A 15,391-nucleotide genomic window follows, 5' to 3' on the forward strand; every position below is an offset into this window, starting at 1 on the left:
TAAGAATGACAAAAATAATCAGACTGATAGATATGAAAAAAGGAAAACAATGAACATGGCTCAAGATATTTGTTTATGATATCGCACTTCTCCTTCATCACTTTAGGATCCTCAGGAGATGTTCTGATGACCCAGACCCCACACTCTTTGTCCGTCTCCCCAGGAGAGCCGGCCACTATCTCCTGCAGGTCCAGTCAGAGCCTCCTGTATAGTAATGGATTAACATATTTTAATTGGCTTGTGCAGAAGCCAGGCCAGGTTCCAAGGCTCATCATTTATGAGGTTTCCAAAAGAGACTCTTGGGTCTCTGACAGGTTCAGTGGCAGTGGGTCATGGACAGATTTCACACTCAAAATCAGCAGGGTGGAGGCTGAGGATGCTGGAGTTTATTACTGTCAGCAAGGTACACATGTTCCTCCCACAGTGCTACAGCCCCGAACACAAACCTCCCTGCCTGGGGAGGCCCAGCTGCCCTCCTGCACTGCTGTCTGGCGAGCAGCACCATACAGAATGCTCTGTGAGGGAGGAAGAGGTTGAAGAATCAGAACAACAACTTGCAGCTGAGGTCTCTGCCCGGGACTGAAAGTGAGGAAAACAGAAAACCAGCCAGAACTGGTGCTGTGCTTCGGGCTCTGACCCAGAGGGAGGATGATGCAGCTCACTCCCCGGGTTCTTTGCCCTTGAAATTTTTGTTCCTTAAGAAAGTGAATAAAAGCAAAACAAACACACAAACATAAACTAAGCCTAAAATGATTAATAAAATAGAATTGGCTCATATGGGTGGTACTTTATCTTTCACTGCCCTCTTATTTGTCACCGAGGAGGGAATTAGTAGCCATGCATTGTCCTCAGCCTGCCTGTCACTGCTTGAGAGCTGCTCACAGCTCACAGTGCAGAGGGGAATGATCACTTCTGGGCTTCCAGGGTTGGTCCTGGGGCCTTTGCATGGATCATGATGCGGGGCTCTCAGTCTTCACAGACTCCAGGATTAACAAAGATCCCAGCTTAAAGAAACTCCGTTGATGTTACACCCTGCTCATCAGTGCAGCAAGGCCAAGGTGAGCATCCAAAAGGAGATTCTGCTTCACTACACTGGTGAGGACCTGAGGGAATCTGAAGGCTCTGCATTTGGTGAGATCCGGGAATGCACCTGCGATGGGAAGTTGGTGGATGGATTCTCAGAAAATTTCACACAGCATTTGACAACAATTGCAGATGGGATCTATGGCCAGTTTGAGCCTCTATTCTCCATGATTATCCACTAAGATACAAGAGGCTTTTGTCCCCACAAGTGTTGCTATTTAAGGCTATTTGCAGCCAAACAGGAAGTTTCAGCCTACTGCTTCTAGGATTAACAGGTGCACCTTATTCCTCCACCCTATCCTCATGACACTGGATAAATCATTAGTCTCCATAAAAATTACTCTGAAAATACATAAAAACAAAGTTAAATGCAGGGCAACAGAAAAATGATGAGTTTAGTAAAGGGACAATTGATATCTATGCACAATTCTTGGTCTTTTGCCTAAGTTCACAAAGTAAATATAGAAAAGTCCCGAAAGCGTCCTCTGATGCTTCTGTCCAAGTCGCTATGAACTCACATTTCTGGGATTCTGACTGAGCAGTGGATGTGGTGAAAGGTGTACAGGTTCTGGTCATATTTTAAACGCATAGCAAATGAACTTTACTGACATACTAATGTGAGATATGAGAGAAAATGTTAAATCAAGGATGAGAGACATATATTTCAACCTGAACCACAAGGTAATTTGCATTGATGCCTTTAGATGGGAAGGAAGGCAAAGTCAGCACGGAGAGTGAGAACTGGAACATAATACACTTTTCAGATGCCATCAGATGTCCAACCTGCACCCTAACACTAACACTAACCTTAATGACAGAGACAAATAACATTTTAGAACGATTTTTCAGTTTACCAATGTAACTTAAACAATATTAAGCTGAAAGGAAATTTCCCTTTGCGGATCACTGTTACAGAACGGTCCAAATACAGCCTCACCTGTGAGTGACTCCCCCCAAGCAGGGGGAGAGACACAAGGTTGCTTTCAAAGATGTGTGCTCTCTCTGCTCTCTGCTGGTCATCTCCATGCACTGCGGGTCCCAAGCCAAATTGTCATCCTCTTTCAAAATACTACTTCCTGCAATATTTTCCTTACACACTTACAACACAGCTATGATTTCGTTCAGTGACTACAGAACTTCCACAGAGATTTCAGGAAGCTCCAGACATTTAATCTGCCCATTATTATCACTCTTCATACTGAATATAGACGCATAGGAAACATTTTTTGTTCAACATTTTTTTCCATCGTCCACTTTCCCTGACCCAGTGCTGTTGTAGACTTTGGAATCCACTCTCACACCCACCCTGTCCCATCCCAGTACAGCACCCAAGACATTCTCCAAGTTAAAGAAGCTCCAGTGTCTTGTGCTCCAATCTTTTTGCAATCCACACTTATAATGCTGCTCTCAAACCAGTCCCTGATAGCAACTGGTGGCAGAAGTTCAAGAACTTAAATGAAATAAGCTCACAAATATGATATGCCACAATATAAAGCAGTTCATAGTGACACTTATTTTTCAACTTGTAGATCTTGTTTTGACTGACAATTGTGAATTTTCCTTATGAGGTAGGCTTTGCACAACTTTGGATTGCACTAAAAGATATTCACACAAATGCCTGAGATTTGTGCACTTTCTTAAATTTTGCAACAAGGCAAATGGCTCACTTGCCTCATACTAGGTCTGTCCAAAAATCAGAGAATTCAAGGATGGGGATAATTTTAGAAGTATGAGGCTAATATTTTCACTGTGAAAAGGAGACCAGACCTGAGAAAAGAATGATCTATGAATAAAATGATACATGGTTCCTGTCACAACTGGTAATGAAACGTTCACATGATTAAAGTCCTCTACTTCTAGGCACCAGGTTTCTGAGTGAAAAAGCCACCAGGCTGCCATCAGGGCCAGAGGCCCTGGGGAATGAACTCAAGCCTGATTAGCAGGGGCGACAGTGCCTGGCAAGGAGATGAGGAGTCATGAGGCCATGAGGAGGGGAAGAATTCAACAACCCATGTGCCAAAAAACAGGCCCAGGGAACAGGTACAGGGAAAAAAGGCAGTTGGCTAATATACATGGTTAGAAAGTAGAGAGCAGGCAGGGCAGATCACACTGGATCTCCTTGCAGAACCCAGGAAAATCCAAATTTCAGGCTGCAGGTGTAACTCATAGTGGTACCTCACTAGCATGCAGAGTTCCTGAGGTCTGTCTCGAATACCTCACAATAAAACAAAAGAAAGGAGGAAAGACTAGAGAAGGAAAGAAAGAAAGAAAGATATAATCTTCAGCCATGGCCAGACTAGTCTCCCCTGAATCTGTGGACATGGGTCTGAACATGAGGAGTTTTCAGAGTCCTGCACCAGACACCAAACACAGCAGCCAAGCTTGGCAACCAAGCACGAGACTAAGGACCATGACAGTAAGTCAGGACAAAGAGATATTGCTGAATACTTTAATCAGAGAGTTTATTTGATGTGGCTGTTTTTTTTTCTTTTCTTTTTAGGGGAAAAGAATTCTTATCATTATTATTCTGTGATTTACATGAAAAATGCAGCAGTCCTACCTTGAAATGAAAAATCACAGCACTGGGGACAATTCTCTGACTTACATAGAATGGCTGATTTGAAGATCTGAGGCTCTCACCCTGAGTCTGAAGTGATCTCCACACCTCCTCCACAGGAAAGAAAAACTCTGGCCAGAGAATGAGGGCATCCAGCCTTCACTAATCAGGATGAGTAAGATTTCTGGCAGCAAATGAAGCCCGCAGCTCTTGCAAGATGCTACTCATCTCTCAGACAGCATCAGGACCTTGACATCACCCAAGGCTAAGGGAGTCCACAGGAACATCCAGGGACAACTCCAGGGACATCACCAAGGCTAAGTGCTGGGAACATATGCTCTGTGGCCACTGAGTAGATATTGCACCTAAGCCTCAGCCCATACTCCAGCCTCACCATTTAATACTGTGCATGCACTGTCACCATTTGTACAAGAAAATATCATATGGATCCTCTAATTCAGTTTTCTATGGGTATAATTGAAAATACTACTCAGTAGTTCTTAACAGCTCCCATACAATTCCCAAAGAGAGAAATGACCTTCTATGTGTACTAGAAAAGTTAGCCAGACATGAGACCAGGAATTTTCCCAAGGTGAGAAATGTGTGACATAATACCTTATTTTCTTTGAATTAGAGTTTGAGAAACTCAAAGCTAGAGCACATCCACAATCACAGAACTTTTCTCTTTTTAGAATAGTTTTATAGCACTAAATTTTACATTTATGAAAAGTGTTGTTTTCAATATATATTTCTATTGATTTTGGCATATGTATAACTATGTTTTCAAACCCCATTTGGTCTGTAAAGCAGGTCCAGCACCCATCGACATTTCTGGATGCACTCTGTTCACTCACCACAAACTCACCTGAGACTCACTGCTGCCTGCACCCTGCATAAATGCTCTAGATGTTTCACATGCTCATCCTCAGCTTCCCTGTGACGGGGACATCACAAACTTTGAATTTCTCTATGAAAATTTGTTTTCTTACCTTTGTGGAGTATACATCAGTTACTCCTATTGTTGTAAATCTGTAAGTTTCTCATGTGTAGGTGAAGCTCTCATCTTGGTGCACCCATTTTATATCTGTGCGTGGCACTGCCTACATCACCGTGTGCTTCACCTCATACCACTGAGCACATCTGTCATCTCAGTGAACACCTGGATACCAAGTAAATAAAGAAAGGCCCTTTCACACAGAGACAACTTGAAGACCCAGTGCAGAACTTTAACAATTATAAGTGGTCCATGACACTCAGCTGCATTGTCTCTGTGCTTCAGAGAACAGTCAAGGCTTATTTCTAGTTGAAAATGGAATCATGAATGGAATTGGTTAGCACATTGGAAGATTTCCGTCTTCAGAAACAGAATTCTTTGAATTAACTGAGGTGGAAAGACTGAAAGTTAGGTTGTCTGGGGCACAAAACAACATCCTTCATTCCTGTGGACTGAGGTTTCTCAGCACTGACACCTGGAAAGCACACAGGTAGCACACACAGGTGTGACTTGGACAGGTGCAAGAGATGAACTGCTGGGAGACAGAAAGATGAGGGACAAGGGCTCACAGACACCTCTAGGAGTAGGAAAGGGACAGATTCACTTCTAGATCTTCCAGACCGAAGGCATCTTGATAGCAACCTCACTGTCACACTGAGTACTGAGCTGGGCTTCTGACCTGAGGAACTGTAACATGATGACTTTTACATGTTCAAGACATAAATTCATGTAAAATTGTATTGTGAAAGTCTTTACTGAGTTTTCCTGTTACTCTTCTATTATAAAAGTTTAAAGGCACACCAATACATTTAATTTTCTACTGACCCTGTCATATTTCTTATATGGAAGAATGAGATGTAGTCTTTAGGCAGATGGAGAGTGCAACTCCCTTGTCACATGGACAGCAAACAGCAGGACAGACACTAAAATGAGGTTTTGCTTCAGGATGAATCACATGGAGAGAATGACTACAACACTGCTGACAGTCATTATGTACTGTGCCTTCAGCTTATAAGCTGTTGATGGTAACACTGAAACCTTTTCCAGATCAAAGGCCACTGAACTGGTGAGAGACCTGGGACTCTCAGGTGTGTGTGCAGTGAGCAAGCAGTTTCTGATGGAACCAGGATGAGTAGCTGATCTGCTTAACCCTAGCCCGGGCTACACAGTGATCTTAGGGCAGCCTGAACTGAGTTCCTGCCTCAAAAGCCCAAAAAGTAAAAAAGGCTTCAAAGGAATCACTGCACAAAGAACAATTTTAACTAACCTAATAATTGAGTATATACATATATGGATTTAAATATATAGCTATGTGTATACTTTTATAGATGTATATTCACTTGTGTGTATATAAATTGGTACATACTAATATGTAAATACTCATATATGGATACATTTCTATAAATAAATATTTATAATACACATTTACATGTTAACATATATTCAGACTCGTATAGTTAACATGTCCATGTCTAGATACCAGGACAATATATTCACCTCTGCCCAGGAATTGCGGCTCATTACCTAACGTACAATAATTTCTGCTTCTCTACTTGACTTCAGCAGGTCACCTAGGTCTCTACCTGAAATAAGAATATTTTTTATCTTCCTTCACATCCTTTTGACAGCAGTGTCCTTATGGAGATTAATCACTTGGCCGGGAAGACTTGCTGACATGGTTTCTAACATCATAGTAGCTCGCCTGAAAATGACAGTTGCTAAAATCGTTTCCTGGCACCAAGGTGTCACTAGCAGAAAACTCTCTGATGAGCAGTAATGGTGAGGAGAGAGTGATCTATCTTATTGGGGAGAGAACTTTGCACTGTGTTCAATAGAGACTCAGCCTTGCACAATGGGATCCTTCCTCCCGCGAATGGATGCCACATGGACTTTTTTTCTACTGCTTTTCCCCAAAATACACAAGATTTTGAGATGAAGTTTATTTTCTTCCATTTCATTTACCACTGATTCCAGAGAGACAAATAGGGAACCTTAAGAGTCCAACAGGTCCAATAAGTGAACTTTTCAACCTCTTGAAGTATTCAGAAATAAAACACACTCAGAAGATAAAAGCACCCAATGGTGCATACCTGTGACTGCAGCACAGTGGTGCCTGAGGAGGAAAATAGACAGCTGGAGATGAAGCTGAACAAGTGAACAACACAATGATACCCTGTCTCAAAATGCAAAGAACTGTTGTTGTAGCTAATTGTGAATATCCCAGGTTTAAGCCACAGCACGCGCGCGCACACACACACACACACACACACACACACACACACACGACGATGAGCACATCCAGAGAGTCTTTTATTTACAATAAAAGCACACGTTACAAAATCCTTATGTGTTTATTTTTCCATGAACCCACTTTACCAAATGTGTAAGGGTACACTGCAGCTCTTGGCCTGTCATGAAACATATAGTATCATTACAGACTGAAAACAGCATGGCTTCATTCTCTTAGGGCTTTGGAGAAAGTATGAAATTGACCTTCTTTCCACAGTGACCATTTTAGATAAGGTCCAGAAAGTTTCAGCCATTGATTCAAATGACATTGAGACATTAAAAAATCAGATTCAATAGTGACATTCTGATACTGACAATGTCTCTTTAAACTACAGACCATGGCTACTCAGTATTTGTTATAAGAGTAGAATTGAGAAGGATGATTTATGATCACTCAGAAAAGAGTAGTGTAATATTATTCTGCATTCACTTTGCACAAGATCAAGAGAAATCTTTTTTCTTAATAAAGGTTTTAATAAACCAGATAGATAGATAGATAAATAGATAGATAGATATCATATTATACTATCTACAGGGAGAGACATGATTACATATTTACCAATTTCTAAGTCTACTTACAAATAATTTCATGTGAATTATATAAGGCATATTTTTTCCTTTTAGTCTTGCCTTCAAAAGAGTTACTTCCCTCCAGCTAGAAGACAGTTACTTTATCTCTGTATCGTATTGTGTTGACTTTAGTGCTCTTATGCTGTTTAATTTCTAGATAAAGGAAAATATTGTTTCTCATCTTCTTTCTAGATGATGAGAGTTCACCTAGTCAGAAGGGCTTCACAGCTCTGCTACAGGCTGTTAATGATAGAAAATACTAAAAATGCATTCTCATCAAGTGAAAATCACTTCCTTTCCTTCCAGGAGGCCTAGAAGCACAAGACTTTTCCCCTCCCAGAGACTGATCTGCACACACTCCCATATCATAGGGACTGCAGTTCTGTCTGGGAAGGGCAGAGCCCTGAGCACTGTGTCCCTGCTGGAGGTGAGGATTTTCTTAGGGATCCCTGTACCCACTGCTGCACACAGCATGTAGTTTAGCTGCATTGCTTGCTCAAAATGCAGAAGGAATTTTATAATACTTGGCTCACATGTGAAACCTCAAACCATGTGCTTTACGCTTTCTCCACCACTGCACCCACCAGGGAATTTGCATTTTCTCCCCAGGAAAGACCTTCCCAAGCAAGTCTCAGATAAATTCTGGTTCTAACTTGGCCCTGACTGATTAGAAATCTCAGTTCAATTTCGCAAAATGAGGCTCCCTCTTCAGCTCCTGGGGGTGCTACTGCTCTGGATCACTGGTAAGGACACAGGGAGATGAGGAAGGGTATGGGAGGAAGGGGTGAATTTCTGGGTCAAACTGCTGCCTCGATGAGTTCTGTGCATACCTGAGATGTGCAGCCCTGACGTGAAGCATGGATGTGTGTATTTCTATGAGGGAATTAAGAAAATTTCTAAAGCCTCAGGAGTAGGCCTCTCATGAAGAGTGACACAAAGAAAGATATGGGTAGGGAGATGAATTCAAGAGGAATCCTTGTGATTAGATCTTGTGAGTTATTTCAAAACTAATATCAGTTCCCTTTATATTAAAATTACATAATAGTTAAGCTTGACATTTACAAAAAAGAGAACAGGGTAAAAATGCATGATGATGTTTGTATCTGAAGTTGCACTTACTTTTCTTTCTTCATTTTAGGATCCTCTGGAGATGTTGTATTGACCCAAACCCCACTATCCCTCTCTGTCACCCCTGGAGAGCCAGCCTCCATGTCCTGCAGGGCCAGTCAAAGTCTCCTTCACAGCAATGGAAACACCTATTTGCACTGGGTGGTGCACAAACCAGGCCAGGATCCACGAAGAATGATTTATCAGGTTTCCGATCAGGAATCTTGGGTCTCTGACAGGTTCAGTGGCAGTGGGTCATGGACAGATTTCATTCTCAAAATCAGCAGGGTGGAGGCTGAGGGCGCTGGAGTTTATTACAGTGTGCAAGGTACACATGATCCTGCCCCGGTGCTACAGCCCGAACACAAACCTCCCTGCCTGAGGAGGCCCAGCTGCCCTCCTGCACTGCTGTCTGGGGAGCAGCACATCACAGACTGCTCTGTGTGAGAGGAAGAGGCTGAAGAATCAGAACAACAAGTTGTAGCTGAGGCCTCTGCCTGGGACTCTGAATGAGGAAGAAAGCAAAGGAACAGAGACTGCGTTCTGCTGAGGACTCTGACACAGAGACAGAATGTTGAAACTGGCTATGAAGGGTTCCTTTGAGCTTTAAAAGCTCTGTTACTTGATGAAACCGAATGAAACCAAATCAATCTCACATTGAGTTCAGCATAAAATGAGTAATAACTAAGAAAAGGCATATTGGATATGCACTTCCATGTTAACGTATCACAGTCAGTTTGGATACAGTGAACAAGCATTTTCCTCTCAGCCTGTGTGTCACTCCTGGAGAGCTGCCTCTATCTGAAAAGGTCAAATTTGTAGAGATCTTTGCTATGCTCGCAGTGTTGTGTTCCTGAGACTCCATGGACGTTCATGAAGTGGTGCATCTTGCAGTGTTCTTAGTCTTACTGACTCCTTGGGTAAGGAAAGATCTTGGCCTGAAGAAACTTCAGTCCTGTCACATCTCTCTCATCAGTGTAGCATGGCATCCAAATCATGTTCCTGGCTGTTCACATACTGGGAATGACCTGAGAGATGTTGGAGGATTCCACAGTTGGTGATATCCAGGAATACAGCTACAATACAAAGAGGGCAAACAAATTCTCAGAAAATGTCTCACAGCTGTTAGCAGAAATTCAATTTGCATTTTATGGGACATTTTTGCCCCTGTTCTCTATTGCTACTGACAAAGATATATGGGTTTTAGTCTCCACAAAAATCTTTGTTTCCAAGCATTTTACAGGCAAACAAAACATGGAGAACTAATACTTCTAGACTTAAGGTTGGTAACTCACACATCTGCTCATCCTCATGATGGCTGATAAATCTCAAAAGGCTCCATTTCTTCCTTTTTATGAAAGTCCTCCAAGACCACTGCTATCCTCAAACTTAGGTTTAACATGAGACAAATGAAGACTCTGATAATATGCAGTTTGATACCCGTTTGCTCTTCATGGCCTTCCAGACAGCTTACAAAGTAGACATTAAAAAGTTCCTCTAATGTCATATTCCAAGTCATCATGTCATTTTATTTCCCAGTTCTGAATACAGATTTTTGAAAGGTAGGTACATCCTGGCTATATTTTAAAGTAACAAAAATATATTTGCTGACATTCTGGACATGAGCTGAGACAGAAAAACAAAATCAAATCCTGCCTTATATTTGGAAAGGATCCACCACAGAATTTTCTATGAAGCTTCCTTAGATGGGAAGACAGAAAAAGCAACACTGGGAAACAAGGGGAAATAAGGACTTGCAATGGAACATATTTCCAATACTGAGATGGCCCCGGACCTCCACTCAACAGCTGTCCCACGGAACCTGCATATGTGAGATTTTGAAGCTCTGGGAGGTGATTGTGCTTGAGATGCAAATATAAGAATAGAGTTGAAGTCACCAAGAAATGAAAGTAAGTAGGTGAGAGCAGATTGGTCCCTACCAGGCAACCCAGTTCTCAGCAGTCAGGACACAAAGAGAAACCCACACCGGAGGCTGTCGAATAGCAGTTACCTGTGGGAAGGACAGAGACAGAGAAAAAGAGAGAGAAACAGAGACAGATACAGAGACAGAAGCAGAGAAACAGAGAGATGAGGGGAAAAAAAGAAAAGGAGGTTTTAGAATCAAAACAGAGTTTTAAGAGACCTTTTACATTTCACAAATGTAAAATAAAGTGTTGAATGAATGTAGGAATGTCCTTAGGGCAGGGTGTTATAAATAGCCCAAACATTGTGCCTCTTGGATCACAGCTCTTTCTGGGCAGGGACAAGATTTGAAAGGTTACCTTTAAAAGAGACGGCCCTTTGCTTCCACCTATTGGTCAGTACTTGAAGGGCAAGTTTCCCTGAAAATTGCTAACATTCCCCTTTCAGGTGTCTTCAAATATTTTTTCTACCATGCTGTTGCAATAGCAAACAGAAAAACCAAAATGACACACAGGTTTAGGAGGCTGATTTATTTATAGTGTTGGGAAGTGACAAGAATCAATCCTTGTAAGAATGTCAGAATACAAAGACTCAGGGAGAGAGGATTTTATATATTGCAAAAGGGAAGTACACAGGTAGAGCACTTGGCTGTCTCTCATTGGTTCTTGCAATATGTATCAAAGTCACCAGCTGTGCATCACAGTGACCATCCTTTGTAAGAAGCAGAAGTAACAGAAACTGACAGGAACTGCTATCTGGGCAAGAAACAGTAACTCAGGTACCCTGGCAGGGAGCGCAGGGCTGTTTCTGCTGCACTGTGATCTGCTTTAATAAGTGCAGATCTCCTTGCCTTAAAGCTGTGAAGAATCTGATACCGCACATGTACCATTATGTCCTCAGAATATGATGTTCAAGCTCATTTGCTTAGTTCAGCAAGTTTCATTCCCAGTGTTCTTCCCCTGATTTGAACCCATTCTCTTGCCTACCCACAACCCAGGCAACTACAGGTCACAAGGCATTCTGTGCCTTGCAGCAACTCTCCTCTCTTGTACCTGATATCACAGGCTTCTTACTCTCTTCTCAACTGATCTGATGGCTACACCTAGTAATAAAACTAATCTCTATCATAAATTCAAAGAGTTGCACAAATACTAATGAGTTCCACATGTACAACAGAGCCCCTCTGACACTTTCTCTGGGATGTTCTCTAAAATAGAAATTATACTTCTCATAGAACAATCTAAAGTGTAGGTAACTGAACTGAAATTATCCCATGCATATTATCAGACCATGTAATAATGAAATTTGAAATCAATGGCAAAAGAAACCAAAGAATTAGCTCACAGGTATAGCTTAGAGGCATAAGTGCCTGCCCGGCCAGTGCAAAGTAGGGAATGCCATTCCAGATATCGAGAAAGAAAGAAAGAAAGAAAGAAATCACAAGAACTTCATAAACATATGGAAATTAAATAACACCATCCTGAACAACCAAAGGGTCACACATGAAATTAACAAAGAAATTAGACAATTTCTAGACTTAAAAGATAATAGTAGTACGCCATACTGGAACTTGTGGGATATGATGAAAGCAGTCCTATAAAGGAAACATATAGCAGTGAATATACATATCAATAAACAGAGCAAGCTCAAATAAACAACTTACTGTTGAACCTCAAAGTTATAGAAAAAGAAGAGCAGGTCAAGCCTAAGATCATGTGAAAAGAAAATTACATATCATGACAGAAATTAATGCAATGGAAACTAAGAAATCAAAGCAAGATATCAATGAACGCAACAGTTTCTTCTTTGAAAGATTAAATAGGATGGAAACAAAACCCTAGCCAGACTAATCAAAAAAAAAAAAAAGGAAGGAATCAAAAGACTAACATCCATGCAATTAGGAATCAAAATGGTGAAACTGCAACAGATCCCACAGAAATTTAAAAGTTATCTGTATCTACTTCAACAATTTGCATGCCAATAAGAGACAAATGGAGTAGAAATACACAAAATTTTTGATACATAAGAGGTACCAAAGCAAAGGGTCTGGGGATTTAGCTCAGCAGCATAAGCACCTGCCTTGCAAGCAGGCAGTTGTGAGTTGCATCCCCGGTACCAATAAAAAAATAAAAATAAAAATAAAAAAGAGTTACCAAAGCAGGATCAAGAAGATATAAAAATTCTAAATAAACCAATTTCAGTCAATGAAATTCAAGATGTAATTAAAGATATAAACATACAAAAAACCCCAGGGTTCAATTCTATAAGAAATTTTGACAAGACTTAAATGCCACTACTTCTTAAACTCTATAATGTTCATTGCAGCTAGATATTACCAGAACCTCTCCTCTCTTTGTTGCTCAGTATTTGTTGTAACTATTACCAAAAAGTTCTAGTCCAACTGTCCTACAACATTGAGCATAAAAACAGAGCAATGAAAAAAAAAACGAGCTACTAACATGCCTCAAAATTTAATAGTTCCACAGTAGCTATCTGGCAGTCAATAAAGTAAAGAAAGTGTGCAGAAAAGAACTCAGAAAACAAATGGTTAAATGTTTGAAGACATCAAAGAAGAACATGCATATCATGTTCAGAGCTCAAAGAGAAGGCAAACAAGCTAAACATTTTAATTAATAAGACATCCAACAAGAAGACACAAGCACTGACTGTACACCTCAGACAATGCAGGATGTGAATGAGGGACCTAGGGAATAACTAACTGATGGTTATAAGAAAGAAGAAAGCACAATTCCTGGAAGGGAAAAGCACAGCTGAGCACCATACCAGCAGACACCAGCAATTGGAAGAGAAAACATCAGAAATTCAGGACAAGAATGCGGTAGCACATGGTGCAGATATGCCCCATGAAATAGAAGAAGTCATGAGAAGTTGATCTGAGAGTGATAGATTACTGTTAGTTTTTATTAAAAATAAAATACAGAATGAAACAAAAACCAGTAGAAGAATATAAAAAGATAAAAAAACACAACCCCTTAACAAACTGTCAGCATAATAGATTAATATTTTGATTCTTACATTTCTGTAAAAATAAAAGTCCCAGAATAGTCTAAACAACTTCAACGAGGGAGCAAAATTAGAGCTGCAACCCTCCTCCACATAGATGGCTCAGAAGACATAACCTAAGCATTACAGAGGTCAATGAAAGGCTGGAGAAACAAGGTGAAGGTCTAAATATGTTATTCCCCCTGCACAACACTTTCAAATCTAGACACTGAAAAAAAATCCAAATAATGAGGCATTTAAAGCTCCAAGTAGCTACAACCAGAAAAGAATCTCTCCACAACACATTATAGAAAACTCCAAGATATCAGAACGAAGAAACAACACTAACTGCCACTAGAGAAAAATATCAAATAACTTCTAAAGACAAACCTATCCAAATATCACCAGATTTCTTAACACAAATTTGGGGACAAGGGAGCTTGGAGGAGAGTACCAAGTAACAAAAAAAAATCAATGCACATAATAATTACCTACCAAAATATATTTCCAAATTTAGGAAGAAATAAAGAATTTCTGTGATATAGAGTCATTTAAGAAATTCATGACCAGCAAACCAGTTTTAGAAACACTGAGAAGTTAATCAAAAGAAAAAAAATAAAGAAGTCAGTAACAGAAAAAAGAATAGAATGGTGAGAATGAGACAGTGTCTTTCAGTAATAACTCACAATATAAATAGCTTTACAAATGATTCTGTAAGGGTCATAGACCACAAAGTCAGAGACTCTAGAGATTCAAAAGCAGAGACAGGTGCAGTGACTTCCACATGAAAACAGTGCTGGGAGAGGGGAGAGGAAGGAATTCCAAGTGGTTACAGGAAAATTTCAAACGCTGTACATGTGTTTTCCTTATGACCACTGGGGTGATGTTTTCTATGCATTACAGAGGATGTCTGCCATACAGTCACCACATGCTGTCCTGACTCACTCAACTATGTTTTCCTGAAAATCAGAACTAAACAGGAAAAGATTTGATAGTCTAAATCTGCCTATTGCTGTCTTACCTGATTGATGGATAAAAAGATTCTTACGATCTTAGATAAAGAACAATAAAATAAGTAACCATCCAGATTAATTTAGTATTAAGAGAAAGAATGGGCCATGCAGGAGGGGAGACTGGCTAGGGGGCCTAGGGCATGGAATCCTAACAAAAGACCTCACTCCCTTGGGAACCCAGCCAAACAGAACTTGGATCCCCTGTTACTAGGCATCACAATGTAGTGACAGCAGCCTGATGAGCTCACTTGGCCAGAGATACTCAACAAGGAGCACACTGAGCAGCTTCCCCACATAGCCTGTGGCCTCAGAACCCCAGGTAGGGAACGTCTATGTGAAAGCCTGTGGAGATGGTTCACTCCATCCAGATGCCACAGGCCACCATGCAAGGGTGATTTGACCTTAAATGACTCCCTAGGGAGAGAAGGCGTCCTTAACAGTGACCACGTTTGATGAAGAAAATCCCACAAACCCATGTGAAGTCTCCCAAAGCCCAAATACCTATGGGACAACACAGCAATGGACCCCAGAGGAGATTTCACTAGGCCAGGAGATTCCCAGTAGCTCTGGACAGGTCTGCCAGAACTGGCCACAAAAACCCTAGAACACCAAAGAAGTCCACGCTGGGAGCATGAAGTCACAGCCCCCAGGCCATGGGAAACAAAGAGGAACCTAGTGTCCTTCCATGCTGACCCAGGCACCAGTGGAAACCATTTCATAAAAAGCTGTGCTGAACTCCAGGCACTGTGGTCAGTGCAGCCAGTCAGGCCACATGAGCTTCGTGAGCCCTTGGTGCCAGGTTGGCTGGACAGAGAAACCTATGACCATAGTGGTCCACCCTGAGCACTTCCA

At 41.1% G+C, this 15,391-nt stretch overlaps 1 long non-coding RNA gene across 1 annotated transcript; it reads right to left on the reverse strand.

The window, feature by feature from the left end:
• Positions 1-6,923: 6,923 nt before the first annotated feature.
• LOC134473045 (uncharacterized) lies at positions 6,924-14,668 on the reverse strand. The gene is made up of 2 exons (XR_010043132.1): positions 14,548-14,668; positions 6,924-9,676 (listed from the first exon to the last, which is right to left on the reverse strand). It is a non-coding gene; the product is annotated as an uncharacterized LOC134473045 (long non-coding RNA).
• Between the last annotated feature and the right edge of the window lie 723 nt (positions 14,669-15,391).

Source organism: Cavia porcellus, unplaced genomic scaffold (assembly GCF_034190915.1).
Source record: "Cavia porcellus strain 051 isolate PalLab524CR breed Dunkin Hartley unplaced genomic scaffold, mCavPor4.1 scaffold_25, whole genome shotgun sequence".
Taxonomy (NCBI): Eukaryota; Metazoa; Chordata; class Mammalia; order Rodentia; family Caviidae; genus Cavia; species Cavia porcellus.